General features: G+C 43.3%; 1 protein-coding gene across 21 annotated transcripts in view; it reads right to left on the bottom strand.

Annotated features, from left to right (window-relative positions):
* The window catches only part of nrxn3a (neurexin 3a), a 426,603-nt gene extending 414,268 nt beyond the window's left edge, over window positions 1-12,335 (bottom strand). For 6 of the 21 annotated variants that reach the window (XM_031828537.1, XM_031828539.1, XM_031828541.1 and 3 more), the window contains exon 1: window positions 11,989-12,329. The gene's annotated coding sequence lies outside the window, so the exon portion shown is untranslated. Of the gene's footprint in view, window positions 1-11,988 lie in introns of all 21 variants that reach the window. The other 15 variants (XR_004210563.1, XR_004210557.1, XM_031828538.1 and 12 more) reach the window with 6 other exon arrangements.
* Window positions 12,336-13,215: the final 880 nt, after the last annotated feature.

Here is a 13,215-nt window from a genome sequence, read left to right as displayed (position 1 = left end):
GCCAGCACTATCTTGCAGATGTCCCCCAGCACAGGTACTCACCAATGAAGACTGATGTCAAACAAGGTACGTGGGCTGTACAATTTCAACTACGTTCATTCAACGTTGACTTAATATCAATGTGAACAATGTCATAAAAAGGTATATGGTACTCGAGACATTGGAATTTTTTTACAATTTCAATAGCATTAATGAAAATATCATTTCAAGTGCATGTGATGTTGAATGCATAGTATACTGAACAAATATAAAAACGCAACGTCCAACAATTTCAAAGATTTTACTGAGTTAAAGTTCATATAAGGAAATCAGTCAATTGAAATAAATGCATTACGCCCTAATCTATAGATTTCACGACTGGGAATACAGATATCCATCTGCTGATCACACAGATACCTTAAAAAAAGGTAGGGGTGTGGATCAGAAAGCCAGTCAGTATCTGGTGTGACCACTATTTGACTCATGCAGCGTGAGTTGATCAGGCTGTTGATTGTGGTCTGTGGCATGTTGTCCCACTCCTCTTAAATGGCTGTGCGAAGTTGCTGGATATTGGCGGGAACTGGAACACGCTGTTGTTCACGTCAATCCAGATCATTCCAAACATGCTCAATTGGTGACATGTCTGGTGAGTATGCATGCCATGGAAGAACTGGGATATTATCAGCTTCCAGGAATTGGGTACAGATCATGCTGAAACATGACAGCGGGTGAATGGCACGTCAATGAGCCTCAGGATCTCGTCATGGTATCTCTTTGCTTTCAAATTGCCATTGATAAAATGCAATTGCGTTCGTTGATAAATCTAGATAAGATAAATCTAGATAAGATAAATCTAGATAAGATAAATCTAGGTAACTGAGGTGATTTGGTCAAATGTAACGGAGTAAAAAGTCAGTTACTTCCTTCAGAAATGACTTGAGTAAGAATACAAGTAAAATACTAGTTTCTCCGAAAACTCAAAGGGCAGTAGTAGACCAGATTCAAACCCATGCCTGGTCTTGCACATATGTGCCGTTGTCAGCGGTTGTACTGGCTGGACCACACATGCACTGAGATAACCATGAATGTATGTCACCTATTGGTGGCCTTGAACATAATAAAACAGGTGATGTAATAAATATGGATTTTCCTTAACAAAAATTACATCTAACCCCTACAAATAGGATCCATTTAATCCCCATAAGAATTCACACGAGATGCGCTTTAACCTGCAAGTAGCTTACACAGGCTACTTGAACTAACCCCAGTGGACCAGAAGTCTAAGTTATTGTAGCTTACAAACACCGCTTTCATCTGCCCCCTGGCGACAATTCTAATTATTTCTTGCTCACCAAGCAAGGAGTTTTTGTACGGAGGTCAACGAGAGTGTCGAAATTTGGTTAACAAAAAAATGGAATGGCTTATTTGATGGAATAGACGTTTTGTAATGGTTAGAAATGTTAAAAATGACTTCATATCGAAGTTGTGCCTGGTCGCGACTAGTTGCCATAAAGTCATAAACCCAAACTATCCCTCTCAGCACTGCCTGGACTGCGCAAAAATGCAAATGCTTTCCGTTTGAGTTATATTAGGTTTTATTTTCAAAAACAAGAGCACAAAAACAAAACATGACCCTGTTTCTAACATCGAGAAACCCCTCATGTTACCCAATCAACACAATCCTTATCAAACCGCACCATTCTATTTCTACAATTTATCTTCTTAAAATGTGATTTTAAACCTAACCCTATCCTAAAGTCAGTTTGGACTTTGTGGCTGTGGTAACTAGTGGAAACCGTTGTATCTGCCCTCTCGTTGGTTAGAATGGTTCAACCTGATCTTGCCTTCCATTTTTGAAGATATGTATTTTCATTGTTATAGGGCCACTAGAGTATCTGGTCAATATAATCAAAGATTATGAATTTACTGACAAGAGACATGTCTCTCCGTACAAACAAAGGGAGTATTTGTGTCACGCCCTGGCCATAGAGAGGTTTTTATTCTCTATTTTGGTTAGGCCAGGGTGTGACTAGGGTGGGCATTCTATGTTCATTTTCTATGTTTTGCATTTCTGTGTTGTTTGGCCGGGTGTGGTTCTCAATCAGAGGCAGCTGTCTATCTTTGTCTCTAATTGAGAACCATACTTAGGTAGCCTTTTTTTCTGTTTAATGTGTTTTGCACCTGATGGAGCTTGTTCTTTTGTTGCTTGTTGTTTAGTGATCAGCTTTACCATTAAAATGACGAACACGTACCACGCTGCGCTTTGGTCCTAACACCTCCTTCCACCAACGGCCGTTACAGAACTACCCACCACCAAAGGACCAAGCAGCATGGTAAGGAGGAGCAGCGCTATCTGGAGAAATGGACATGGGAGGAGATACTGGAAGGCAAGGGACCCTGGGCACAGGCTGGGGAGTATCGCCGTCCACAGGAGGAACTGGAGGCAGCTAAGGCTGAGTGGTAACACTACGAGGGAACACGGCTGGCAAGGAAGCCCGAGAGGCAGCCCCAAAACTTTTGGGTGGGGGCACACGGGGAGTGTGGCAGAGTCAGGTTGGAGACCTGAGCCAGAGAGAGCTGCTGCGGAGATAGGAGGAGAAAGTAATGAGAGAGCTGCTGTGTTGGTGCATGAGGCACGACATCCGCCCGACGGAGCGTGTCCTCGATTTGATGTCACCTGAGTCAGCTCTCCATACTCGTCCTGAGGTGCGTGCTAGCCGTCTGGTGAAGACTGTGCCAGCCCCACGCACCAGGCCTCCTGTGCGCCTCCCCAGCCCTGCACGTCTTGTGCCAGCTTGGCGCTACAGATCTCCAGTACGCGTTCTGAGCCTGGTGCGCTACATTCCAGCTCCCCGCATCTGCCGGGCTAGGGTGAGGATCCAGCCAGGACGGATGGTGCCAGCCCTGCTCTCCAGACCTCCAATACGCCTCCTTGGGCCAGGATATTCTGCGCCGGCTCTAGGCACGGTTTCCCCAGTTCGCCAGGAGATCCCAGTGCGGCCTGTTCCAGCTTCCCGCACGTGCAGGGCTAGAGTGGGCATTCAGCCTGGAAGAGTGGTGTTAAGGCTACGCACCAGATCTCCAGTGCTCCCACACAGCCCGGTCTATCCTGTGCCTCCTCCACGGACCAGGCCTCCAGTAGGTCTCCCCAGCCTGGTGTGTCCTGTGCCTGTCTCCTGTCCGGAGCTGCCAGAGTCGCCCTCCTGTCCGGAGCTGCCAGAGTCGTGTGTTTTGCACCTGACGGAGCTGTTTCGGTTGTTCATTTGTTGCTTGTTTAGTGTTCAGCTTTACCATTAAAATGACGAACACGTACCACGCTGTGCTTTGGTCCTCACCTTCTTCCACCAACGGCCATTACACGATGTCCACACAGCAGCATGGCGGGCTGTCTGGCTGCCACCTATCCTTTATTTGGATTGGTGGATGTATCTCATTATTGTAATCCTTTTTTGAATATTCGATGAGAGTTGTTGACATCAAGCAACTGTATTCAATGGAGGGACCAGTACGAAGACAGTATGAAAATGTATGCACTCACTACTGTAAGTGGCTCTGGATAAGAGTGGCTGCTAAAGGACTAATGTTTTAAAAAAAAGAAATTCTATGCTACTAGCCTCATGCTATGAATATGCATGGCCAAGTGTTTTTTTCTCAAAGTTGCCGGGATGTCACGTGTCCTACTTATATCAGTACACTCCTAACTTAAGCATTATGAAACTTCTATTTGATCCAATTAACCTCACGCAGCAAATAAACCATTATTTTTTTTCACCATACAAAATCTCCTTGTTTGGTGGGCGAAACAACCTGATGAGCTGGGCCTCGCTTCCTCTCTCTCGCTGATATTTTTTATTTATTTTTTTATTTCACCTTTATTTAACCAGGTAGGCAAGTTGAGAACAAGTTCTCATTTACAATTGCGACCTGGCCAAGATAAAGCAAAGCAGTTCGACAGATACAACGACACATGGAGTAAAACAAACATACAGTCAATAATACAGTATAAACAAGTCAATATACGATGTGAGCAAATGAGGTGAGAAGGGAGGTAAAGGCAAAAAAAGGCCATGGTGGCAAAGTAAATACAATATAGCAAGTAAAATACTGGAATGGTAGATTTGCAATGGAAGAATGTGCAAAGTAGAAATAAAAATAATGGGGTGCAAAGGAGCATAATTAATTAACTAATTAAATACAGTAGGGAAAGAGGTAGTTGTTTGGACTAAATTATAGGTGGGCTATGTACAGGTGCAGTAATCTGTGAGCTGCTCTGACAGTTGGTGCTTAAAGCTAGTGAGGGACATAAGCGTTTCCAGTTTCAGAGATTTTTAATGGATATAATGGATAATCTGTGGTTCTCTGTCTCTGGACAAGTAGGCACGCCAAACTATGTAGAATGTTGGCCTGTTGGAAACTACATCACACAGTTCGGACTTGATTTATGTGATTTATCTCTATAGAAACTGCAGTCAGAAAATGAGCATTGAGCTCCCTGAAAAAAAATTATAAATGGAATTCAAATAACTGAATCGACATCCGTCAATTAGGCTAGTTGTTTGAAACCCCAAAAATAACAGACATTTCGGTTAATCGCTAAGCAAACGTAGGCTACCATGCATTATGTCCGATTTTGAAGATTGTGATATGCGTGTTCAAATAAGATATATTTTTTTACAAACGCTCTCCTCACTTTTGTTTCTGTAGTAAGGATTCATCACCTTCAGAGAATGACTGTTACTTCTATGCAGATAATCGTTGTTTGAAGCTAAAAAAAAAGAAAAGCAGTTAAGTAGCACTATGCAAATCAGGGAGCCAAATAAACGGCTCTTTTACCGATGCGATTCTCGTCGTTCACCAAAAAGAGACGTACGTTTGCAAACGAGCCATCACTAAAAACTGCTAAGGACATGTGAAGACATGCCAATTTGGAAACACAGACAAATACTGTACTATTGAACCATAACAAATAAAATAGCAGGATCTGTGTGCATAATTCATTGTATCTGATGTTAGAGATACAATTACCAGTCAACAAACCTAATTAAAAGTGGCAGTTTTTTTCCCCTCTGTAAAGGTCTAGGCCCTATCTGTCATCTGCTAGGAAAATTAGCACCATTATTCTGCTGGCAGCCCCCGACTATCAATCAGGCCAGCAGAGATGGCCCTTATCTGATGGCCAGGGGAATGAACGGGGCATTCTGCTGACTGCACCCTACAGATGGACAGAGAGAAACCACAAAACAAAGGAAGGAGAGACACTAGAATACTAGAGACCTAAATACGCAGGGCCAGAGACAAGAGAGACCCCAACGCCTAAACAGGTACAACGTCTAGAGAGACCATGTGACCATGTGTTGGACAATTCCCTCCATTTCTCCCCGGTGAATTTATTCTTTGCGTCAAGATTGTTGCTAACATGTTTCCTAACCTAACGATCCGATCGTTAGTCCCATCAAACATTGAGTTTTGTAATATTAAACACAAGATTCAGGGTCTGGTTGATGTAATTTCTTTAGAAATGTTTGTGTTTCATTCTATCGCCAAACTGTTCTAGGCTAGCCTACTGAAAATGCATTTTTACGGGCCAGATTTCTGTATTTTGGGACTATATCAACAATTAAACAAATACCAAAACATAGGGTGGAGTTCTCCTTTAATGACATGTAACAGTTTATGCCAAGTCCTTTTAGGATTCATTCATGAGAGCTGTCCTCGAGGTAACAAAATACACACTAAGTTGACCCACATTTCCATCTATCTTGAGACACAGATGAGGTTCTAGATAACCATAGGCTTGCACTACTCCAAAATGCAGATATAGAGAAACCAAAAAGACAGAGAAATTGAGATCGATGGACAGAGAGAGCAAGCGAGTGAGAGAACCACCCAGTTCAACACTGTCGCCACTGCTCCCCAACCCAAATAGAAGCCAGGGTGTACAGTACGCCAGCGCTACTCTCAGACACACAGTCAAATCCCTGCTGACATATCAGCTTGATGTGTGTCATCGCTGGGATATACTGCTCTGTGACACTGTAGTGATGTAATGACAAGCCAGCGTCTGGCCATCAGCAGCCTGCCCCACGACCAGAGATATCTACAGTAGCCTACACTCACCAGGAACACACACATAGAAAGTTTGGCTTCTACCCAGTATGGTTTAGTATACCTATCCAGGCCAGTTAAACGCAGCTATAGTTCTCCCCCATGTTGAGAGGGACTTCAAGTATTACGATAACAATAAGCAGGGTTAAGTTCCACCGCCCCATACAGAGGGTAACCGAATAGGCATCTAACCTAATAGGCACCCTGTGTCCCTGCCAACAGTCTCAGCCCTCGGCTCGGTACCACAGGACAAAGGCCCCAGCAGTCAGCATGGGCCCACTGGACCGGAACACACTGGGCGTGGGGGGGGGGGGGGTCTCGTAACTGATACTTCACCCTGGCAGTAGCCCACACACCTTCTCCCTGCTGTGTGTGTGTGTGTGTGTGTGTGTGTGTGTGTGTGTGTGTGTGTGTGTGTGTGTGTGTGTGTGTGTGTGTGTGTGTGTGTTCTTTTGTTGCAGGTGGATGGGCAGGGGTTAAAAGGCTAAACTGCATGGACCATTGTTCCCATTGATAGGAGTCCGCCGCTCCTCACAGGGAAGACACACACAGGGACAAAAGCAGCCGGGGTTTGGCCTCCCATTAGAAAACAATAAGCGGAGGGATGGAAGGCAGGGGAGGGAATCTGAGAGAGCCATGTTAATAAGAGCGGTCTCTTCATTGGCCCTGACTGTCAAACAGACACACCTCACTGATGTGTCTAGTACCACTGCAGGTGCATTGAGTACACACACTGCCATGGCTTCACACACACTCTGGATGCTGGAACAAAATGTCCTCTGTGGCAGTCAGCTGATATAACAGAAGAGGAGGATGCGTTCTCTCTCTCTCTCTCTCACACACACACACATTTTTCTGTGAGATTCTCCAATTTCCCAGTCCTCCACCAAACATCTCATCCTCCACGCAGACTTTACACACACACACCCTATAAACAGTGAGTCACCTATATCCCTGCTGCCAACCTACACACACAAATATACACACACCTTCGCTCCCCTGCAGTACACACACTTTCTCTCTCTCTCTCTCTCTCTCTCTTTGATATGGAGGGGGTACACAGTCCTGGAACGGTGTGTGGATGACATCACCACCAATACGGCAAGCCAGAACTAAACCAGTCATGTGTGTGGGATGGGTATGAGAGAGCAAGAGAGAGACTAATAGAGGGGAGGATGTATTTTCTGGTGAACAGACACCGTCTAAATCATTATTGTCTAATGACTAATCTAAGAGCATTGGGGGAAAGCAAGGCTCCCCCTAAATTGTTCTCACCTATCCAATTTAGTTTCAGTGATGAGCAAAGGAAGGGATGGGGAGAAAGAAAAGAGAGGGAGGATTTGTCTTTTTGTACAGCCTGGCTGGCACAGACTAAACAACACACTTTACTCAATTGTGTCCGACATCAGCAATTACAATGAATAAGACCAGATACAGACCAAATAATACACATACTATGTTTTGTTACATCATTATTATTAAGAAAGAATGGGATGAGAAAGTAGCGACGGAAAGAAGGGAAGGGGGAGAGAGGGAGGAAGGAAATGTATTTGTAACAGTATTTACACAGCCACACAGACAGGTACAGACAAACAGGCACAGCCTAAATAATCATTCATGCTACAGCATTGAGTGGGTGGAGGCAAAGTTCCCCACCATGTTGCTTACACCTATCCAATTTCGTCACACTTGTGATCTAAAAAATGGAGGGGGGGGTCCATTTGTTAATATATCCTACCAGCTACAGACAGACAGGCAGAGACATAGGTGCAGACTGGTGCACAGCCTGGGTAGAAGAAGGGAAAAATTGACAGATTGGTCCATTTTAGAATATGATCAAACGGACATGATTTCACCAGTTTCACCATAAAGAAGGGAGTATAGGGAGAAAAATACCCCCCCCCCCCTAAGTATTCTAGTATTCAGTGGGCACAAGTGGCCACAGCCAGACGGGCAGAGCCATGAGTCCAGCCCGGTGCCCAGCATGAGTAGAGAGAGTGGGCATTCAGCTCTCTGCAGGAAGAGAGACAGAGACACACCTCCTCTGGGTGACGGGGGACGGAAGGGAGGGGAGAGCCGTTCTGCTGCAGCACCTCTCTCCTGCATTACATCACCCCCACACTGCTACACACACACGCACACACACACACACACACACACACTCACACACACACACCCACCCACCCACCCACCCACAAACACTGCTAGCAATATACTGCTGCCACACACACACACACACACACACACACACACACTGCAACGATGCTACCAACACTAAGCAATCAACCGAGGTCTGCATCCAAGAAAAACCCTGTTTGATTTATCTATCGTTCTAAACGATTAATAACACCCCGTCTCCTGCATTACATCACTCTACTGCAACACTTGCTCAGCCAAACACACACACACACAGTTAATGCATATGCTGGGCCAGTCCTCACACCACAGAGAAAATTCCTGTTTAAATGAATCTAGTTGATCTTTATCTTCATTTATCTAATTCAAATCATCCTTAACCTGCATTACATCACTCTGCAGCAACACACACAACCAATACTAACCCATGTCTACATGCATGTATAGACATACTATGAATAATAATGCTGGTGATATTCTTAATCATTTCACTAGTCTACTTCTACCATACATCATTCTGTAGCAACATCTGCATAGTAGGGGAAGACTCAGCATGCACCCCAGAGAACATATAGTAAACACCTTTCATTTGACAAAAGTAAAAAAATCTATTTTATATTTGTTATAAATGGTGCAATAGAAATTGTTTTTATTATAATTGTTAGTATGTTGCTTTACGTGAACTATATAATCTCTTGCACCCTCAATTTTGTTTCGGTCATTTGACACCTATGTGTAATTCGTCCTTGTGTGTGTGTGTGTGTGTGTGTGTGTGTGTGTGTGTGTGTGTGTGTAGTTTTACGCACACATACGCACACGCACACCAACAAGTATAGGCACGCGAGCGAGCGCGCGCACACACACACACACACACACACACAACAAATAGGCCTGTGCAAAATGAATTAGATGAAATTGCAGGGCCTTTCTCAGAAGCATGAAATTACTGTGAGCTGTTGAACGTCGTTTTATTTAGGAAGGCATGACGCAATTTCTACAACCGGAGAATATTTTTCCTCCCTCGGCATCTTTAATCACGCCCGTTAAATATGTTATTATTTGAACTACATTACATTTCGTGTGAAATAGGCCTACGCATTCAGACAAACATAATAGGACATGTTTAATCTGCGTCAAAAATATGTTAGAATCATCATACAATTTTATTTTAAACGTTGAAACACTGTTTTGTATTTATTTATATGGAAAAAGGAGCATCCTCAATGATATTGTGAGTGGTAGCCTATTATGTGAGTAATATTGTTCCCCCTCTCCCGCCCATACGGATTAACGTTACCTTGAGAGCCCTTGGCCGTTTTCGGTTGATTTGTCAGAGCAGTTAATCGCCTGCCAACCAGCGCCCAGAAAGCAGGACAGCCAAATTAAACCACGCACCAACCACCGCCCGGCACCCCGCAGACAGTACAGCCAAATCACACAACCGCACAATAACCACAGGAGCAGGGCAGGGAATGCGCATAGCACGACCGCATAGCCTACACCACTTAAATATTGAATTCATCTTTCTTGTGTCTTTCTGTGTTGGCCTAAATGGGAGAAATGTCGATTAGCCTAGGCCTACTTTCATGAAATTATTTAATAACACAGATATGTCTTTATATAGTGGCTATCATATTTTATTTAACGGGCATTTAGGCCTAATAGTTGGGTGTAATAATATCCGTGGAAAACATTAACGTAAAACAAAAAAGTGTATATTTTGTGTGGGGGGGGGAACGGCATTTTATCTAGATAAAATATTGTTTTCTTATTAAATGGTGAATCATGTTTTTTTTAATGTACCAATAAAATAAAACATTGATAGAATCTCTATTTCAACTATAATTCTATAGTAGTGCATTGGACTGCTGCTACCTTTTAGGCCTTGCTTGCTGTGTGAGAAAAGAGACGCATTTCACAGGGGTCACGCCCATTTCTGAGGCATTTCTGCCCGTTGAAAAAGCCTGATAAGGAGTTTTCCCTGCATTCTGATGTATTCACTAAGCCTATTACATTGTAAATCCCAAACATCGAACGTGTGCCACAATGATAAATTCACTTCAAACGTCACCAATTCTGCTGGCAAATTGCAGTGGATTTTATTACTATTTCATCACGACTGGCGAAGGTGCTGATCAGACCTTTATTGGAGAAAAATCATGAGGTCAAAACGTGACAATTTTACCCACCATTTTGTGATCTCTTACATGATTTTCCTACAGTAATTTATCTATTCCTGATTTAAGACAAAAACATGAAACTATAAATGGTGTTCAAATGCATGATTTAAAACAAAGATGCAGGGAGTTAATAGTGGCGTTATATTTCTACTGCAAAATTGTTGTCTCTTTTTGTGAGCTGTTAGATATTGATCATCTCAAATCCAACATGCATTCTTCTAAAATGTGAGAGATTGGCTGCATTACATGGTTCATTTCAAATAAAAAAAACACCAGCGTGTTCATACATGTCAGATTTCATGGAAATCACCAGCACCCTAAAAACACCCTCCCTCGACGTTCTGCAGAGCTCACGAGCTCATTTGATTCCGTAGGGAACGAATTCTACCCGCCGTCTAAAAAAAACAGCACGTTTCCTGCGTTATTTTTACAATACAAATACAGACTCATCTGATGATAAATATTTGACTCTAACGTGTTATATTATTGTTTCCGGTTGTATGGTATGTTTTATCTGCTACAAATGAACAACCCATGTCTGTGGGAGAAAAAAATTCCATACGAAGACAACAATGCTTTCTTCTCCACGATATTCTAAATGGAGATGGGTCTATTTCGTTAAAATGAGCATACACGAATTCATCTGTAGAATAATATAATTTTAGAGGGAAAAGGGGGGAGGCCAAATGTCTGGTCTCCATTATGGTGTCTGCAGTGTAGGTGCAATCAATGGAACATAGAAGGTCATGTCCCCATATCAAATTCAAAGCAGCATTCCCATGTCTGAATTGTCTTTTATCTCACAGTATCAAAACATACATATTTCTTTGTCTTATTTTAGACATAACCCATCTGTTGTTTTCCCTGACTATGCAGAACCGGTTCGTTAAATTAATTTGTTTACTCTGAACCGTCATTGACATTTTAAAATAGCCCCATGCACGCTGGCGGTCGTAAGACACTGGACACCCCTGTATCCATTATTCAAAGCTACTTTTCAGGCGAGAACTAAATGCGTGGTTTGGAAGAGAGTCGTAGCCTAAGCAAGCATTTATTTAGTGTCATTTTTGCTTGTTATGATGCCTATAATGCTCTGTGTTTTATAAAATATGAGTAATTCCGATTATAAATATTGCCTGTGGCCACGAGCTGAGCGATGTGACCGTAATTCTGTCAGTCCCGCGGGGCTTGTCCATGCCTGTCACCCTGGCCTCGTTGACCGGGGAATGGGCAGAGAATCACCCGCGCCGTCATGGCCGGAATGCCCCATTTATAGGCCTACCCGTAAACCACCCTGCAGCAAAATCGACCTTATTCGTCGATATCATTATGTTTCCAGTCAATTACTAGTATAGTGCAATGCTTAGTTTATGATTAGGTAGTATTGACCACATGTCGACGTTCTCAACGTCCCAACTTGTTCCAGACTGTCGACAGCCGAAACTACAAACATGTTCAAAATGTCTACTTTAACATCCCCATTCCAATCCAAATGTGTTCCGAAGGAACGATTAGAACTATATTTTGGATGTTTGCTAGTCATGACAAGAGGAGCCCTTTGGCAAGTAGAAAATAGAGCACGACTGACCTTAGTTATGGGATAATATCCAATGCTTAATAATCCGACAATAAACTCCGGTAATGTTTAAATCCAGGTTCGGTAAAAAAAAAAACTTAAAAAACGAGTAGAATGAATAAACACGGTGCCGATTAAGGCGAGACTTCTGACACAGTACCAGACGTTAAATCGGGGGTATTGGGCTGTTCTTTCCTCCGTCTCTCTCCGGTCGGTCTCCGCTACAGTGCATCACAAGAGCCGCGCGCTCGATCCATGCGACTGGCGACCGATCTCGGGATGTTCACACACACTTCGCACGGGTCCGCCCTCTCCTGGTCTCTCCTCAGCACCACCTCCGCGCGCGCCCCATTTAAAGGCGTAGTCTGGGAGAGACACAGCAGTGAAGGCATGATTTTCACAGAGCATGCCGTGGCGTGTGTGTCTGGAATAGGCTACAGTTAAAAAATTGGTAGAGACGGTAATATTTGCATAGCTGTGTTGCACAAACAGTAATGTGGAAAAGTTGCCTAATTACTCATTTCTTCCTTAACTGACAATTATATGGTTTACAAAGTGATGCGCAAACCCAAAACGCACCTCCAGATAGGCCTACATAGCCTATTTGTATTAAAACATTGAAAAAATAAATGTTTTGTATAAAACTGAGACACTTGGATGAGACCGCCAGCGCCTGGCGCTGCGCTTTTTCATATTCCAGACACGTGGGTGGATTTCAATAGACTGTGGAAGATTTCTCTCCTGGCCCCTTTTTCCTTCAACTGATCTCATAGAACGGGACAGGTGAGTAAAATAATAATAGGCTACCTACCTCCATAGCCGGCCTCCGCCATATTACTTTCACCTATCCTGCCTTTATTTCAGTGCAGATCAGTGCTCTGACAATGTCTCATAAATGGATGAATAAAGTAATTCAGATTAAAATAATTGAATAGATGTTAATTTCATTGAATTATATTGATGAAGTAGAGCAGAGTGGAAGCCACTTCAGACTACGGAGAGGCAAGCTTTTAGCGTGAGGCATGCCTACAACCTCAGAGCTGAACTCAAAAGAACACCACGTGGAGCAGGACCATGGAAAGCACAGGCCTTGTCACAAAAAAAAAATCTGTGGTCCAGTTGAGTATGGAGGTCATAGGCTAATACCAAGCACGAGTTCAGCATCTAGACCTACTCTTAGCCCAACCATAATATCTCGAACAACAGGTGTTAAACATGACATAGACCCATAGCCCAAAT

This window comes from Oncorhynchus kisutch, linkage group LG7, assembly GCF_002021735.2.
Source record: "Oncorhynchus kisutch isolate 150728-3 linkage group LG7, Okis_V2, whole genome shotgun sequence".
In the NCBI taxonomy this organism is placed as follows: Eukaryota; Metazoa; Chordata; class Actinopteri; order Salmoniformes; family Salmonidae; genus Oncorhynchus; species Oncorhynchus kisutch.
This window is presented reverse-complemented; position numbering and strand designations above follow the sequence as displayed.